Here is a 17898-nt window from a genome sequence, read left to right as displayed (position 1 = left end):
ATTTATTATGTTAGTACAAAAGTAATTGTGGTTTTTACATTGAAAGTAATGGCAAAAAATTGCAATGAATTTTGCATCAACCTAATACAATAGCCACGAATAAAATTAAATACCTAGGAATTAACCAAAGAAGTAAAAGATCTCTACAATAGAACCTATAAAACATTGATGCAAAAAATTAAAGAACACACAAATAATCAAAAGATATTCCATGTTCATGGATTGAAAGAATCAATATTGTTAAATGTACATACTACTCAAAACAATCTATAAATTCAATGCAATACCTATCAAAATACCAATAATATTCTTCACAGAAATAGAAAAAGCAATCTTAAAATTTATGTAGAACCACAAAAAACCCAGAATATCTAAAGCCATCCTTAGCAAAAACAACAAAACAGGAGGAATCACATTACCTGACTTCAAACTATATTATAGTGTTTTAGTAACCAAAACTGCAGGTACTGACATAAAAATGGAAACATAGACCAATAGAACAAAAGAGACATCTCAGAAATAAATTCATACATCTTCAGTGAAGACATTTTTGACAAAGGTGCCAAGAATACATATTGGGGAAAAAACAGTCTCTTCAATAAATGGCGCTGGGAAAACTAGACACCCATATGCAGAACAATGAATCTAGAACCCTATCTCTTGCCGTATACAAAAATCAAATCAATATGGCTTGAAGACTTAAATGCAAGACCTCAAACTATAAAACTACTAAAAAAATTGAGGAAACTCTCCAGGTCATTGGTCTAGTTAAAGATTTCTTGAGTAATATCCCAAAAGCACAGGCAATCAAAGCAAAAATGGACAAATGGGATCATATCAAGTTTAAAAGCTTCTGCACAACAAAGAAAACTATCAACAAAACGAAGAGGCAACTCATAGCATGGAAGAAAATATTTGCAACCTAATTAGCTGACAAGGGGTTAATAACTAGAATATATAAAAAGCTCAAACAACTGAATAGGAAAAAAAGTAATAATCCAATTAAAAATGGGCAAACATCTGAATAGAAATTTCTCAAAAAATACATACAAATGACAAGTGTATGAAAAAGTGCTCAACGTCACTGATCATGAGAGAAATGCAAATCAAAACTACAATGAGAATTAATTTCATCACAGTTAAAATGACTTTTATCCAAAAATCAGGCAATAATGAGTGCTGGTTACAGATGTGGAGCTCCATAATGTCTCTACTAAATTACATTTCCAATAACAGTATACAAAAATTACAACAGTTTACCTTGTACACTGTTGGTGGAAATGTAAGTTAGTAGAGCCATTATGGAGAACAGTATAGAGCTTCCTCAAAAAAAAAAAAAAAAAAAAATAGAACTGCCACATGATCTGGGAATTTCACCTTCTAGATGTATACCCAACGGAAAGAAAATTAGTATTTTGAAGTGATATCTACACTCTCAGATTTATTGCAACACTATTCACAATAGTTAAGGTTCAGAGTCAACCTAAGTGTCCATCAACAGATGAATGGATAAAGAAATGAGAGACATATGCACAATGGAGCTATAAAGAGAATGAGATGCTGTCATTCTCAACAACATGGATAGAACTGCAGGACATTATGTTAAGAGAATTAAGCCAGGCACAGGAAGATAAACTTGTCATGTTCTCACTCATTTGCAGGAGCTAAAAATTAAAACAATCGAACGCATGGAGATAGACAGTAGAATGATGGTTAACAGAGGGTTAGAAAGGGTAGTGATGGGGGGAATATGGGTAGGGTTAATGGGTACAAAAACATGTGATAGATACAATGCGTAAGATCTCATATTTGATCTTATTCATAACAAGGTTGCAAAAGGTGATCAGAGTCAGAAATAATTTTTGTACATTTTAGAATAACTGTGGAAGTATAATTGGAATGTTTATAATACAAATAACTGATGAATGTTTGAGGTGACGGACATCCCATTTACTCTGATGTGATTATTACACATTGTATGCCTGTATCAAAATATCTCATGTGCCACATAAATATATATATATATCTACTACATACCCATAAAAATATAAAATAAAAAAACTTTTCAATTCCACATGATATCTGAGATGATCATTTTTTCTATGTTAGTCTTAATGCTTTCTCTGTGAAGTGGTGAGCTGGGACTTGTCAAAGTCTTAATTTGGATGAGGGAAGATACATGATATGTTTATATTACCAGGAGACCCAAATAGACTCCAACCAGCAGGGAGGATAAAAGCAGAATCCAGAGCCTCATGATTTTTTTCATGGTCATTGCATTTCCAGTTCATAATTTAGATCTTAATCTCCTGGGCTAGTCTGGAAAGGAAAACTTGCTCAAAGCTTTCACAACTTACATTAATTTGGATTTCCCAAGAAGCAGACCTTCAGAAAAATATTTGTATTCAAGCCATTTAATATTAAGATCTAAGGAAACATGAATAGTAGAGCAGGGAAGTGACTCAAGGAATAGAAGGTAGTGAATAAAAGATATTCTCTCAATCCATTTATCATAGTGGTAACTAGAGCTTCACCCACAGAAAAACTCTCTCTCCGCTTTCACCAAGATGTGAAAGAGATGGGGAGATGGGGTGTTTATGTGTGCGCTTTTAGTCATCAATTCTTTACTGCTTCCAGGGATATTAATCCCAGAGCACTTTTGATCTGTCACTCATACAGGCAAAACAGACTTCACAGTTTCTGAAGGGGGAAAAAATATCACACAAAGAGATGCAGATACCAGCAGCTGGAAATCAGTTGAAGCACACTAACAGATCTAAAGAATATGAACTAGTCACTGACAACAATAACAATGTCTCTAAAGTTACTGGAGTTCTTTTGTAAATTCAAGTCTTGTTTGGAGAATTAAAGACACATCCCAAGTCCTGACACCAAGTACTATTTTAATCTATTTGACCTTTCCCAAGACTCTTGCTACCTCCTAGAACCTAATACACTGCTTAAGGTCTATCCTGCAAAAGCAATTATGTATTGAAAAATACGCTAAAACACTTACTGAAGAGAAGTGTGTCTTAAGTACCGTGTAAGAGCTGTCTCCATTCACAAAGCATATCATAGTGATCTACTGTGAATTGATTTGATTTATTATTTCAACAAATTGACAATTAAGATAAATCAGCAAGCACAAGTATAAACAAATTATGAAAGGAAGTACAGGAAATAATATAAAATAAACTTTTCTGGTCTTATTTTTAAAATGTCAAGTTGAGGCACTAACTTGAACATGGGACCTATACTTCCTAGCTTTACCTGTGGTACAACGAATGAATTTTATAAAATTTACTGAGGTACAATGAATGAATTTTATGACATTTTAAGAATTAGTTTTCTTCTCTCTGCTATCTTTTCTCCCGTTTAATTAGTCCCTTCTCCTATTGGAGTATTTTCCATAATCTAACAAGAATGTTAATCTGGAAATTTTCCAGTGTTCATTTACAGGTCACATTTGCAGATTTTGGGTTGATTTATATTAGGAAAATAACACAGTCACTCAACATACTCATTTCTAACACCAGATCCTCCAGCGGCTGCCAACCGGGTGTTCTACAATGAGCTCAATTCTGCCACTATCTACTTGGAGATGAGCAGATCTCTGGTTAAGAGCTCAATTCCTCAAACTGCTCCCTACTTCAAGGCCAAACACAAGCCCCAAGTTGTGGCCTGCATTTCTGACTGACTATTAATCAGAGTTTTCACAATCCCCTACTCAAGTTTAATTAATTTGCTAGAACAGCTTACAGAACTCAGGGAAACACAATGCTTGTGTTTATCCATTTACTACAAAGAATATTATAAAAGATACAGATGAACAGCCAGATGTAAAAGATACATAGTGCAAGGTATGGGGGTCAGTATGCTGCTGTGCACAGAATGGAGCTTCCATGTCTTTACCCCAAATCCTGATTTTGAGTATCTATGAAAGCTTCATTATGTAGGCATCACTGATTAAATCATTAACCATTTTTGATCAACTCAACTTTCATCGCCTCTCCCCTTCCCAGATACTGTAGATTAATACCGTTATTGCATGAAAGTGCTAGTTATTGCAGAAGTGGGTTCCTAATAAAAGAATAAATTTGGCCCCCTTTCCTCTCTTGTTCGCTAGTTGTGTGATGCCTTTCCCCATGTTCTGATGCAGCAAGAAGGCCCTCGCTAAATGCAATCCCTTCACCTTGGACTTTTCAGTCTCCAGAACCAGGAGCCAAATACATTTCTATTGGTTATAAGTTACCCAGCTGCGGTATTCTGATAGAGCAGTACAAAACAGACTAAGACATCAGATACACAGTTTGCAAATAATGTCTTCCATTCCATAGGTTGCCTATTCACCCTATTGATTGCTTGCTTTGCTGTGAGAAAGTTTTTAGTTTGATGCAGCCTGATTTGTTTTTTCTAGTCTATACTTTTCGTGTTATAGCCACGAAATCATTGCCAAGACTAACATTATGAAATTTTCCCCGTATGTTGTCTGCTCAGTATCACTAATCATCAGGGATATTCAAATCAAAATCACAATGACATATCAACTCTCACCTGTTGGGATGGCCATTATTAAATAAAACAAACAACAACAACCAAAATCTACAACTAGTCTTGGCAAGGATGTAGAGAAATTGGAACCCTTATACACAGTTGGTGGACACGCAAAATGCTACAGCTACTATGAAAAATAATATGCAGGTTTTCTCTAAAAATATTAAAATAGAACTACCATGTGATCCAGGGATTCCACTTCTGGATGTTTATCCAAAAAAATTAAAATCAGGATATCAAAAAGATATTAACACTTCCATGTTTACTGTAGTACTATTTACAATGGTCAATATGTGAGAACAATGTAAGTGTTCATTGACAGATGAATGTATAAAAAAAGTTGTGGTATATACATATAATGAAATATTAGATAGCCTTAATGAAGAAGGAAATCCTGAAATATTCAACAGTATCAATCTTCAGGATGTTATGCTAAGTGAAAGAGTCCAATCACAGAGGACAAATATTGCATGATTCCATTTATATGAAGTGATCTAAAATAGTCAATCTCATAAAAGAAAATAGTAGACTAGTGGTCACCAGTGGCCAGGAAGGTGGTATGTAGAGTTGCTAATCAATGGGTAAAAAATTTTAGTTATACAAGATAAATAAGTTCCAGAGATTTTCTGTAGAATGTTGTTCCTATAGATAGTACTATATTGTATTTTTAAAATCTGCTAATTGGGTACATACCACGTGTCTGGACCGAGGGAGGGAGGGAACAAAAAGAACAAAGGGACTAAAATGGCACATTTCCCGGGTTCTTCATTGTTAACCTTTCCCACGCCGCCGGGAAAGACACAGTGTGCAACTGCGCAAGACGCGCAGTCTGACGTCCGACGGAAGAAAACTGAAACCTACCTAGCCGCGCCTACCACCCCGCCCCCGACCCGCCTATGTCCCGCCCCCGACCTGCCTATGTCCCACCCACTGCCCTCCCACTCCCGGGCCCAGGACATAAAAGCCGCTCCCGGCGGGCGCCCGGCGGGAACTTCATTGGCCCCTGCTCGTGTGCGGACCTAGGAACCTCACCCGAGAACGCGGGAGCGACTTCGTCGGCCTCCACCGCGGGAGACCGGTGAACCTCGCCCCTCCTTCACATTGGCTTATAAATAAAGTTTTCTTTTACTTTGCCTACTTGCCTATTCTCTGGCATTTACTCTGGTGGTCGTCTGGAGCAAATCACCATGTAAAGTGTTCTTGCCACAATTAAAAAGAAAATATCTCTTTGATTTGCTGCAATATTCACTCTGAAGATCCCTCAGAAACCCAAAGCGTATACAATTATTAACAAAAATGTTCTCTGGGGGAAAAAAAAATCTCTTGCTTTACATGGAACAATAAATTGTCCTCGTTCGCAACTGCTTCTAGGCATCCCTGGACTTCGATGAGATCTCTAAGGTAACCTCTTTAGAAGATAAGAGCTGCTTTTTGTCTCTTTTGGAATTTGTTACATAATGGCTGCCATTTTGCAGTAGATCCCAGAGGCATTGTTTTGGTTACCAAAGATATGCTTCCTTCAGGAAAAGGGAACACTCTAATTTAACTATGTATCTTGCATTAAAGATAGCTGAAGCAGAACTTCTTTCTGAATACAAAATGAAGTCCATTAGCTACTCTCATTTCAAGCTGACTTGAGTCTTTGAAATTTCTATTTTAATGTGAAACACATTTCTGAACATTATTGATATTCTATTTATGTTTTGAATTCTATGTAAGTTTCTAAAAGCACAAAACTGCTGTGAAGTATCGCTTTTTCTTAGGTACATATTTGAAAGGCATGCAGGGTCAAAGGAATAAATTTCATGGGTCCTTCTCTGAAAGATTTCAAGGGAAATTCTTCTCTCAAATATCTGAACTGTTGGAGGATGTCTTAGACAGAATGTAATCAATGAACATGACACAAAATGATAGTCAAATTTTCTATAATATCCTGAAGAGAATAATATGATATAGCACTATATTGTAATTCTTTAAAGAAATCATATTACAAAAGGCTGTGTTATATATCTGGTATTACAAAAAATAACAGAATTTTAAATAGAATTTTTAAAGGCCTATGCAATATTTTATCCGAATGTTCCACTGGGATTGCAAGTTCAAGTTTGAAGTAAAATTAACCATCTTCACTATGAACATATTATTTATTACTTCTAAAAATAAATAAAACAATATGTCTGTGCATCTATATGTTTACTGAAGATGTCAACATCCCAGTTACCCAGACTGAGAAAGTTGGCATTATGTTTTATTTTTTTCTCTTTCTTGGCCCCCAAGCCAAATCAGCTTCATTATCCCACAATTCTAGTCTGCATTAATTTGTACAATCTTTTTCTCTTATATATTTAGTTGCTACTGCTATAATTGAGGTATTCCTTATTTCAAAAAAATTTAAAACAATATTTTTATTGTGATTCATTATAAAAAAAAGTGTATACTTCTGAGTACATTTGTACAACATAGAAAAGAAGGAAATAAAATAATTCGTTTTTCACAACCAAGAATTAAGAGATAGGTATTATGACGGTTAATTTTCTTTCGGCCCTGCATGTGCCTATACATTATTTTTCATGGTAGTATAATATTACATACTGTGTGTCAACATTTATCCAACCATTTCCCTATTACACGACCATTACCCTTTATAGTCTATGTTGTTAAAATGGACAATATTATACATACAGAATATCCACATCTCTATTTTATGTACCATATCTGGATTCCTAGAAGTAGAATAAATTGATAAGAACATAAACAATTTTATTATTCTTTTTTTTTTAATTTCTACTTTCTTTAAATTGTTTTGTTTTTTTGAAGAAAATAGTTATACGTCTAGAATTTACTTTGGTGTATAATTTGAGGCTTTTTTAAACAGTGAAATTCTGCTATTTTTCCAGTAATTATTTGTACTGTTTGACATTTTGTATATTATGCATGTATTTACTAACGGTGCTATTTTATGAGTGTCTTAGTCCATTTTGTGCTAATAGAATACTTGAGAATTCCTTATGAGAAACAGAAATCTATTTCTTACAGTTCCGCAGGCTGGTAAGACAAAGGTAAAAAACCAATATCTGGTGAGAGTCTTCTTACTGTAGCCCCACATGGCAGAAGACGGAAGGAGTAATACCTACTCCTGCAGGCCCTTTTTATAGTGGCATTAATCCATTCATTAAGGCAGTATTCTTGTGACTTAAGCATCTATAATCAGACCCCACTTCCAAACACTGCTGTAGTAGGGAATACGTTTCTAAAGCGTGAATTTTGTAGAACGTTTTAGACCACAAAACATACAGACCTTGAGTAGACATTTGAGTTAGTTGATCTGCCTGTCCAATATTAAAAACATATTGCAGCCAGGCGCAGTGGGTAACACCTGTAATCCCAGCACTTTGGGAGGCCTAGGGGGGTGGATCACGAGGTCAGGAGATTGAGACCATCCTGGCTAACACGGTGAAACCCCGTCTCTACTAAAAATACAAAAAATTAGCCGGATGTGGTGGCGGGCACCTGTAGTCCCAGCTACTCGGGAGGCTGAGGCAGGAGAATGGCGAGAACCTGGGAGGCGGAGCTTGCAGCAAACTGAGATAGCACCACAGCACTCCAGCTTGGGAGGCAGAGCAAGACTCTTTCTCAAAAAAAATAAATAAATAAAAATTACATCATTTTGTTGATATTTACTAAAAATATGTTTTAGTATTTGGTAGGAAAATTATCTTACTAATTTGTTTTTTACTATTTAAAACATTTTGTCATTTATTTACTTTTCCAGATTATTTTGGAATCATTCTCTCAAATATAACGATAAGAAAAAAGTTATATTAAGAATTTTTTTGAAAGTAGGCTTTAGTTTTTGGAGCAGTTTTAGGTTCACAGAAAAACTGAGCAAAAAACACAGAGTTCTGATACACCAACTGTACCCATACATGTACACCTTCCCTCACCATCAATATCCTGCACCAAAGTGAAACACTTGTTAAAATCCATTAAACCTACAGTTACACATCATTACCCAAAGTCCATACTTTACATTAGAGTTCATTCGGAGTGTTGTACATTCTATGGGCTTTGACCAGTGGATAATGACATCTATCCACCATTATGGTGTAATACAGAATAGTTTCATGAATCTAAAATCTTCTGTTCTCTGCCTTTTCATTCCTGCAACCTCTCTGACCCCTTGGCAACCACTCATCTTTTCACTATGTCCGTAGTTTTGCCTTTTCCAAAAAGTTATATAGTTCTAATCGTGCAAAATGCAGCCTTTTCAGATTGCCTTTTCTCACATGGTAATTTGTATTTAAGATTATTCCATGTATTTTCGTGGACTGATAGCTCATTTCTTTTTAGCACTGAAAAGTATTCCATTGTCTAGTTGTGTCAGTTTATTTATCTATTCAAATACTGAAGAAAATCACGATTGCTTCCAAGTTTTGGTAATTCTGAATAAAGTTGCTATAAACATTCTTGTAACTGGCAAACTTTCTGAATTCATTTATTATTTCTAACAATTTTTAATAGACCACAGTTACATAAAATATCATGTCACATATTTTTCCTCCTCTCTATTGCATTTATTTCTGCTATAATCTTTATTATTTCCTTCTTTCTGCTTGCTTTGGGTTTAGTTTGCTCTTTTTTCTAGTTTCTTTCTTTCTTTCTTTTATTTTTTTTTTTTTTAGACTGAACCATATTGTATTCACCAACAATAAATGAGCGCTCCATGCTGCCACACACCGTTGCCAGCATTTAGTATATCAGTTTTCTGGACTTCAGTCATTCTAATGAGTGTGTAGTGGTATCTCATTGTTTTATTCTTTTGTAATTTTTGTTTTATTTCCATAGGTTATTAGGGAACAGGTGGCATTTGGTTACATAAGTTCTTTAGTGGTGATTTGTGAGATTTTGGTGCACCCATCACCTGAGCAGTATACATTGCACCCTATTTATGTGTAGTCTTTTATTCCTCATCCCCTTCCCATCCTTTCCCTCTGAGTCCCCAAAGTCCATTGTGTCATTCTTATGCCTTTGCATCCTAACAGCTTAACTCGCACTTATGAGTGAGAACATATGATGTTTGGTTTTTCATTCCTGAGTTACTTCACTTAGAATAATAGTCTCCAATTTCACCTAAGTCACTGCAAATGCCATTAATTCATCCCTTCTTATAGCTGAGTAGTATTCCGTTGTATACATATATACCACAGTTTCCTTATCTACTCATTGATTGGTGGGCATTTTGGTTGGTTCCAAGTTTTTGCAATTGCAAATTGTGCTGCTATAAACATGCATGGGCAAGTATATTTTTCATATAATGACTTCTTTCCCAGTAGCGGGATTGCTGGATCAAATGGTATTTCTACTTTCAGTTCTTTAAGGAATCTCCACATTGTTTTTCATAGTAGTTATACTAGTTTACATTCCCACCAGAAGTGTAGAAGTGTTCCCTGTTCACTGCATCCATGTCAGCATCCACTATTTTTTTTTATTTTTTGATTATGGCCATTCTTGCAGGAGTAATCTGGTATCACACTGTGGTTTTGACTTGCATTTGCCTGATCATTAGTGATGTTGAGCATTTTTTCATATGTTTATTGGCCATTTGTGTATCTTCTTTTGAGAATTGTCTATTCATGTTCTCAGCCCATTTTTTGATGGGATTGTTTTTTTCTTGTTGATTTGAGTTTATTGTAGACACTGGATATTAGTCACGTGTCAGATGTATAGATTGTGAAGATGTTTTTCCACTCTGTGGGTTATCTCTTTACTCTGCTGACTATTCCTTTTGCCATGCAAAAGCTCTTTCTTCACTTCTTGCACCATTTTTTAAAATTTCCTCCCATTAGGGTTTGCCTTTCTCCGGTGCTTCCCTGATTAGCTTAATAATTGACCTCCTGAATTCTTTCTCAGGTAAATCAGGGATTTCTTCTTGGTTTGGCTCCATTACTGGTGAGCTAGTGTGATTTTGGGGGGGTTGTTAAAAACCTTGTTTTGTCATATTACCAGAGTTGGTTTTCTGGTTCCTTCTCATTTGGGTAGGCTCCATCAGAGGGAAGGTCTAGGGCTGAAGGCTGTTGTTCAGATTGTTTTGTCCCATGCGGTGTTCCCTTGATGTAGTACTCTCCCCCTTTTCCTATGGATGTGGCTTCCTGAGAGCCGAGCTGTAGTAATTGTTATCTCTCTTTTGGATCTAGTTACTCAGCAAGTCTACCAGGCATTGGGCTGATACTGGGGGTTGTCTGCAAAGAGTCCTGTGATGTGAACCTTTTGTGGGTCTTTCAGTCATGGCTACCAGAACAATTTTGCAGTGTCTTGGGTCCTGCAGGAGAAATCTGCTTCATGCATGGGGTCTGTAGGTCCTCTCAGGTTTCCTGACATTCCTGCAGTCATTCTGGAGCAAAAATTCATGATGTGAGCCTCCATATATTCCTCTGTTCATTTGAGTTGGAGCTGCAATCTAGTCCTGCCTTCTATCCGCCATAACCCCCTAGCTTTGTAAACTTCTTTCTAGTTTCTTAAGGTGAAAATTGAGGCTACTGATTTGATATTATTCTTCCTTTTTTTAAAAAAAAAGGTGTTTATGAATTTTTCTTCTAAGCTCTGTTTTAGTTGCATCCCAGGAGATTTGATATATTGTGTTTTCCTTTTCATTTATCTCAGTGTGTTTTCTAACTTCCCTTGTAATTACTTCTAGACCTATTTTTATTTAGAAGTATGTTTTTAAATTTCCATGTATTTGTAAATTTCTCAGGCTTTTGCTGTTATGTCTTTCTAATTTAACCGTATTGTGGCCAGAAAAGTTTAATTTTGTCCCAGGTCTCCATATACCTGATTTTTTTTCTTATTATTTTATCTAAATTTTCCTCAGTGTTCTTGGTGAGGTTCTGTAGTTTAGATCAATCTGCGAGTTTTACTGTCTCAGCTATTAAGACTACTATTACTATAACCGTATCTAGTCTTCACTGAACCATAAGCAGCCACAAAATATATTTACTCTTTCTAGACTTTTCACTATTCAATCCACTGGTAAATCATAATTCAATTTTACTTTCTGAACAGGCCATCAGGTTATGTATTTCAGTCCTAAAATGTATCAATAGCTCTTCACAGCCCTAACTAAATACTCTGGCATTCAAGGATTTTTAACAATATGAACCCACAGCTTCATTTTGTGCTGTGTTATATATTCTTTCTCTTCACACAATTTCCACTGGATCCCTCTTTGTCTTTCTAATATACTTAAGACTCATTAATTTTCTTCCCAATAAATGGTCCTCCTGCTTATTAGTCCTTGTCTATGTCTTCGCTTCCTACTGATATGGGTTTCTCCCTCCTTCTTTTAAGGTTTAAATTTCATTATTCTCCAAGATCAATGCAAGACCCATTACTATGAGTTCTTATTTGATTACCATCCAACATTTCCTCACTCTTTTGAAGTTTTATGGCATTTATTTTTCTGTTGCTATTACTATTTTCTTTTGCTAATTTTCCAAGTCTGGACATAGCATCTTCTCATCTAGATCATGAACTGTAAATGCAAAGATGGCAGAAACTTCATTTGTATTTGTTATTGAGAAGATACTCAACGTACATACATTTCTTAATGCTTATATCTATTCAACAGGTAGTCATTAAATATCAACAATCTATGAGGTTACCCACTAATGAAAAATATCTTGACTAGAATTCTCCAAGTGTTTTGACTTGTGGAACTACTGTCCCAAGTTTATTTGTAATATATATTTTTTCTTAACAATTTCACTGAAGTATAACAAAAGAAAATTTAAAATCTAATCCCATTTCCAACAGCATCAAAAATAAAATAAAACACTTGGGATAAACCTACACAAGGAAGTAGGAGACTTGTACACTGAAAACTACAAAACATTGGATGGAAGAAATTTTAAAAGACATAAATAAATGAAAAATAATCTGTGTTCATGGACTAGAAGGCTTAATATTGTTAAAATGTTCATACTACCCAAAACAATTTACAAATTCAATGATATCCCCATCAAAATCTGAGTAATATTTTTGAGAAATTTAAAATGAATTCTAAAATTTTATAGAAACACAAAAGACCCAAAATAACAAAAATGATCTCAAGGAAGAAGAAAAAACAAAGCTGTAGTTATCCCACTTCTTGCTTATAAAATTTAATACAAAGCTGCAGTAATTAATATGGTACTGGCATAGAAACAAATATATAGACCAATGAAACAGAATTGATAGCCCAGAAATGAATCCATGCACATACCATCAACTGATCTTCAACAAGGGTGCCAAAATACACAATGAGGAAAGGATAGTCTTTTCAAAAAATGGTGTTGGGAAAGCTGGATAGCCACATGTAAAAGAATAAAATTGCATGTGGCTATCCAGTTTTCCCAACACTATCTAACACCATGTACAAAAGTAATTTTATTTTCTTCTTTCCATGAGTTTACTTTATTCCAGGTCCTCAGTTTGGAGCTGCAAATACAAAAACTAAATTAGACTTTCTCAGCTGTAAAGTGATTCTCAGTAAGAGGAGCTGTCTGTCAAGAAATGACAAGAAGTTTGGCAAATAACTAAAACATGACCACAGTACTATGGAAACAACCAGGAAGGGCTTCTCAAGCAGACTTCAGGAACATAGAAAATTCAAGAAGGAATTGATGCTTGGGTTGAGTGATGAAAAATAAACTATCAGGCAAATGAGTGAGTTTCAGAATACAAACAAAAATTACATGTGCAATGAGTTAGGGGAGTAAAACAGTAGGACAAACTCAATATAGTGGTTGGATTAAAAAGCGAATGTCAGAGATAGGAGATAAAGTTACTTATTAGAAATCAGTGATTACTAATAGTCAGCTATTAGTTCCTGGAATTTTGTTGATTCTCTGGAATTTTCTACATGAAAAATGATGTCATGAAGATAAATAGGGGAAAGTTCAGGAAGAAGCTTATGGACCAACAGTCAAAAACTCTATTGCCTGCAAGGGGAAAATAGGTAGTAATATAGATATATGAATGGGTTTTAGGTAAAACATGAAAGAAATGAGATGAAAGCAAAACCTAAATGCCCTTTGAAAGAGGAAGCCACTACTCAATCCCACCCAATTGCTCTAAGTTGGAAACATAGATTATTCATTTTAGATCTCTTTTCTTTTCTCACATATTCATTCAATGCTATAAATTTTCCTTGCAACAGTGTTTTCACTGTATTCCACAAGTTATGATAGGATGTATTCTTATTTTATTTTGTTCAAAATATTTCAAAGTTTTCTTGAGATTTTTTTCTTTGATCCATGTGTTATTTAGAAGTGTGCTGTTTAATTTCTAAGTATTTTAGGATTTTTCAGCCATATTTCTGTTATCGATTTTTAGTTTAATTCCATTGTGAGCTGAAAGCATACTTTATACAATTTCTATCTTTTTAAATTTGTTGAGATATGTTTATGGCCAGAATGTAGTCTATCTTGGTGAATGCTTTATGTGAACTTGATAAGAATATATGTTATACTGTTAATGGGTAAAATATTCTATAAATACCTTTTATATATATTTATAAACAAATATATAGTCTGTTATAATATATAGTAACAGACAGTGATGATCATAATATACTATCAGAAGGAACTTAGGGCAAGAAGGAAGATTCATGGGTCATATGGTTTTATTGAAGAAAGTATTAAAAAATCAAGCAATAGCATTTCTGTGTGAAGAATACTTTGGGGTATTACAAAGGAACAAAGAGAATATACTTTATAGGGCCAGTGATATTTAAAATAAGACTTAAAATATAATAGAAAATAACCAAGAAGTATTGGAGAGAAGACTGTTTCAGTCTTACAGGAGAGTGTCTGGGAAACCTCTAAAACCATAGCAACCATGGTAAAGTAAAGAGGCTGGGGTGGTGTAGGACATCGGTCAGGGTGGTGGGAAAAATTGTAGAAAGATGCAAACCTTTTTGGAAGGCCCAAAGGTTTTACAAAAGCTTCGGAAAAGGATTTGGCTGAAGGCAGCTAGATTCTCTTACCAGGTGCCTGAAAGCTTAGGTCAGATAACAAGGAGATGTAAAGAAACTGATCTAGATAATTCAGTTTACTTAGGCCTCGGAACCTGGCTTTTAATAATCCTTGTGTAGGACTGCTCTCTTGGGAGGATAGGTGGTGACCATGTTAATTACCCACAAGTGTGTTGACTCAAGGCCTTTGTCAATAAATCTGTACTGAATAAATGTGAGTGTGGCCGAGCTGGCAGGGTGGAGAAGGCAGTGACCAGATCTGGACAGGGACAGGGACAGGGACAATGGCAGCAGTGAGAGTAGACTTCCCATTATACCTTATTACCTTGAAACAGTTATTCGTGGCCTTTGTGGTAGTTTGTATATTCCACAGATGGCTGCATCCACATGTCCCATGCTTCACATTCTTTCCAACATGGCCTCATCCCTTCCTCATTAAGAGGTAGAGTCTACTTTTCCTTTTGTTAAATCTGGTTGACCTTAGTGATGTGCTTGGCAAACAGGTAACAGAAGTGATTTCTTGGACTTCCAAAGTTAGGTGATAAGAAGATTCCAGCTTGAGTCTCGGAATGCTTGCTTTTTGTGACACGCCCTCGCAGAACCCATGCCATGCTGTAAGAACCCCAAGACAGATGGAAGGTTTGCACTGGCACTGCTATTGACAGACCCAGCTGAAATCCTGACAGTCAGCAACAACTTCTAGCCATGTGAGCTAGCCATTTTGAATGTTTAGTCCATATGAGCCCCTGTTGTCATCTGACTATACTACATGAGAGACCCAATGAAATACTTGTCTCACAGAACCCAGTTAACTCACAGAACATTGAATGACAATAATCAATTATTATTTTAAGCCACTAAGACTTGGCATGCTTTGTTCCATAGTAATGAATAATCAAAAATGCTTTATGATCACATCCTACCCTTTCTATCCAAATGTACTCCTCACATATCCTTTCTATACACTTCTTAATCTGTGGCAAATCAACCATAATTGGCTTATTTTATCAAATGATTCTTCTAATTGAAGTTTTAATAGCAAAACACCAAAGGCTGTAGATTCCCCAAGGAGGCTCTTTTTTTTCCACTCACTAGATAGAGAAACAAAACTCACTTCTGAAAACAACAATACTGAAAGAATTATATCTATTAATTATGTGTTTCTGATGTACATCTTAATCCTCAGAATAAGGTATTTGATTGCTTTATCTTAATTTACTTATACTTCTCATTATGAGGCAAGAGTCAGCTAAATTAAAAACACAAAGGTAAGTACAGGAAACCTCAAGGAATGAACTAAATTACCAAAATACTCCAAATCTTTGAAGCTTAATATTCCACAAGTTAAGCCAGTTTCTTTACTTACTTGATATTCCATCAAATTCCATTCCAATTTGAGAGAAATATTGACCTATATCTAATACAATTATATATTCTTCATCTAATTATAAGGTATTCATCTAAATATAAGGCACCTAACATTAATGTTCGAATTCAATGCTCTTGTTGTTTTGTTAAACTGAAAACATATAAATTGTTCTGGAAAAGAGAGGTGTTTTAAAAATGTCAGCCCAAATTTGCATAACAATTGAGGATTGAAGGAAACTCTGTATTCCAAGTAAAACATACACACAGTAAGATACTATTCTTATCCTTGAAAAACGTCTAGTCCAGGAAAAGACAGACATATTAAGCAATAATGCAATATGGCAAAGCTAAGTACAAAGCTAAACTCAAAGTTTAAGGGGAACATAGAGAAGAGAGTAGTCAGCTCTACCTTGGAAGTGATGGGTGAATACGTGGAGCAGGAGCTGCATTTTATGAAGTGGGGAGGAGAAAAAAAGAAAACATTCCAGGTAAGGAAACTACCTAGACAAAGGCAAAGAGTTGTGAGTGTGTAAAATATTTTAGAGCAAATCCAAGATGTTAGATTCACCTAGAACTTGAATTGTGTGAAGCCATGGGAATAGAGATGAGTTTATGAATGTAGGTTTGGAGAAGATTATAGGACACTGTTGGACAGGCTAAGGAGTTTAAGTTATGTCCTGTACTTAACTATAGCTAGGGAGGAGCCAAAATAACATTTCCTTAGCATAAAATGGCATAATCTGATTGGGGGTCTGAAAGCATAATTCTAGCACCATTAAGGAGGCAGAGGCCAGTACCAGGAGTATATGTGAGTGAATAGCATACTGCACTCTTTTGTCAATTCCAATGACTCTCAAAATTCCCTAGGTTGCAATTTCACACTCCCTTTCCTCTCCTCTAATTCTAACACTGATCTTTACTCCTAGGTGATAATTTTTCTTATTACAGAACAAAGAAAATAAGAGTATTCTGAATATAACTTTCGTTACCTCCTACAGGACCTCTACCTTCTCTTTAATTGCTATGGAAAAACTATCCATATTCCTAACAAAGGCCATGGCTTCTGCTTGTGCTCTGGATTCCATCCCCTCAGCACTACCCTAATGCTTCTTCCTTCTTTAAGCATAATCACATTTCCTCTCTACTTGATGCTTCCCATCAGCACACAATGTGATCCTTTCTCTAATTTTAAAATACAAACATCCTTTTGCCTCACTTCTTTCTTATATCTGTCTTTTCCCTTACAAAAAGTTTTCTCAAAGGAAGTCTATACTCATTGTCTCCAATTTTTCTCCTCTCTCATGGATCTAGTTAATCAGGTTTTCTACTATTACACTTAAATCTCTCTTAGCGATGCCGTTTCTTACCATCACCCTGCTGTGTTTAATTTCCAATTATCTGTCCTCATTCTATTTAGCAGCATTGCAATAGTTGATCATTCACTGAAACCTGAGTCACTTCCTCAGCTTCAATTCCAGGATTACACTATTTCTTAATTTTATTTCTCAATCAGTGGCAGCTTCTTCCCAGTCTCATTATTTGTTTTTCTTCACCTTGCTGATCTTTGAAATTTGGAGCTCTCTGTGTTTCAGTTCTTGTTTATTTTCTCTTTTCTATTTACATTCACTCCTCTGGCGTTAGCAGTCAGTGGCATGGCAACAAATCCCATCTGTATGCTGATGACACCAAAGTTCATATCTTTCCAGAACAACAGAACCATATATCCAACAACCTATTAAATAGCTCTGCCTAGACACCTAACAGAAATCTCAAACTTAATACAATTAAAACTGTTGATTTTCCTTCTAGTACCTCCTCTAGTCATATTTTCCCCATCTCTTATAAGCACAGCTCCATCCAATTTCTCAGACCCAAATTAAATAAAAACCATTGATAACCTAAACTTCTCTCTTAGTTCCACACCTCACATTCAATTCGCAAACAAATGTATTGATATATTCAACATA

The 17898-nt window shown here is 35.4% G+C and overlaps 1 long non-coding RNA gene across 3 annotated transcripts in view; it reads right to left on the bottom strand.

Moving 5' to 3' along the window:
* The window catches only part of LOC108533101 (uncharacterized), a 62303-nt gene extending 47194 nt beyond the window's left edge, over nucleotides 1-15109 (bottom strand). Inside the window, exon 1 of one of the 3 annotated variants that reach the window (XR_001886654.1) lies at nucleotides 14889-15109. This is a non-coding gene — a long non-coding RNA (uncharacterized LOC108533101). The remainder of the gene's footprint in view (nucleotides 1-14888) is intronic. The other 2 variants (XR_001886653.1, XR_001886655.1) reach the window with 2 other exon arrangements.
* Nucleotides 15110-17898: the final 2789 nt, after the last annotated feature.

This window comes from Rhinopithecus bieti, unplaced genomic scaffold (genome assembly GCF_001698545.2).
Source record: "Rhinopithecus bieti isolate Rb0 unplaced genomic scaffold, ASM169854v2 scaffold_65, whole genome shotgun sequence".
Classification (NCBI taxonomy): domain Eukaryota; kingdom Metazoa; phylum Chordata; class Mammalia; order Primates; family Cercopithecidae; genus Rhinopithecus; species Rhinopithecus bieti.
The sequence above is the reverse complement of the archived record's forward strand: the minus strand, read 5'-3'. Positions and strand labels throughout refer to the sequence as shown.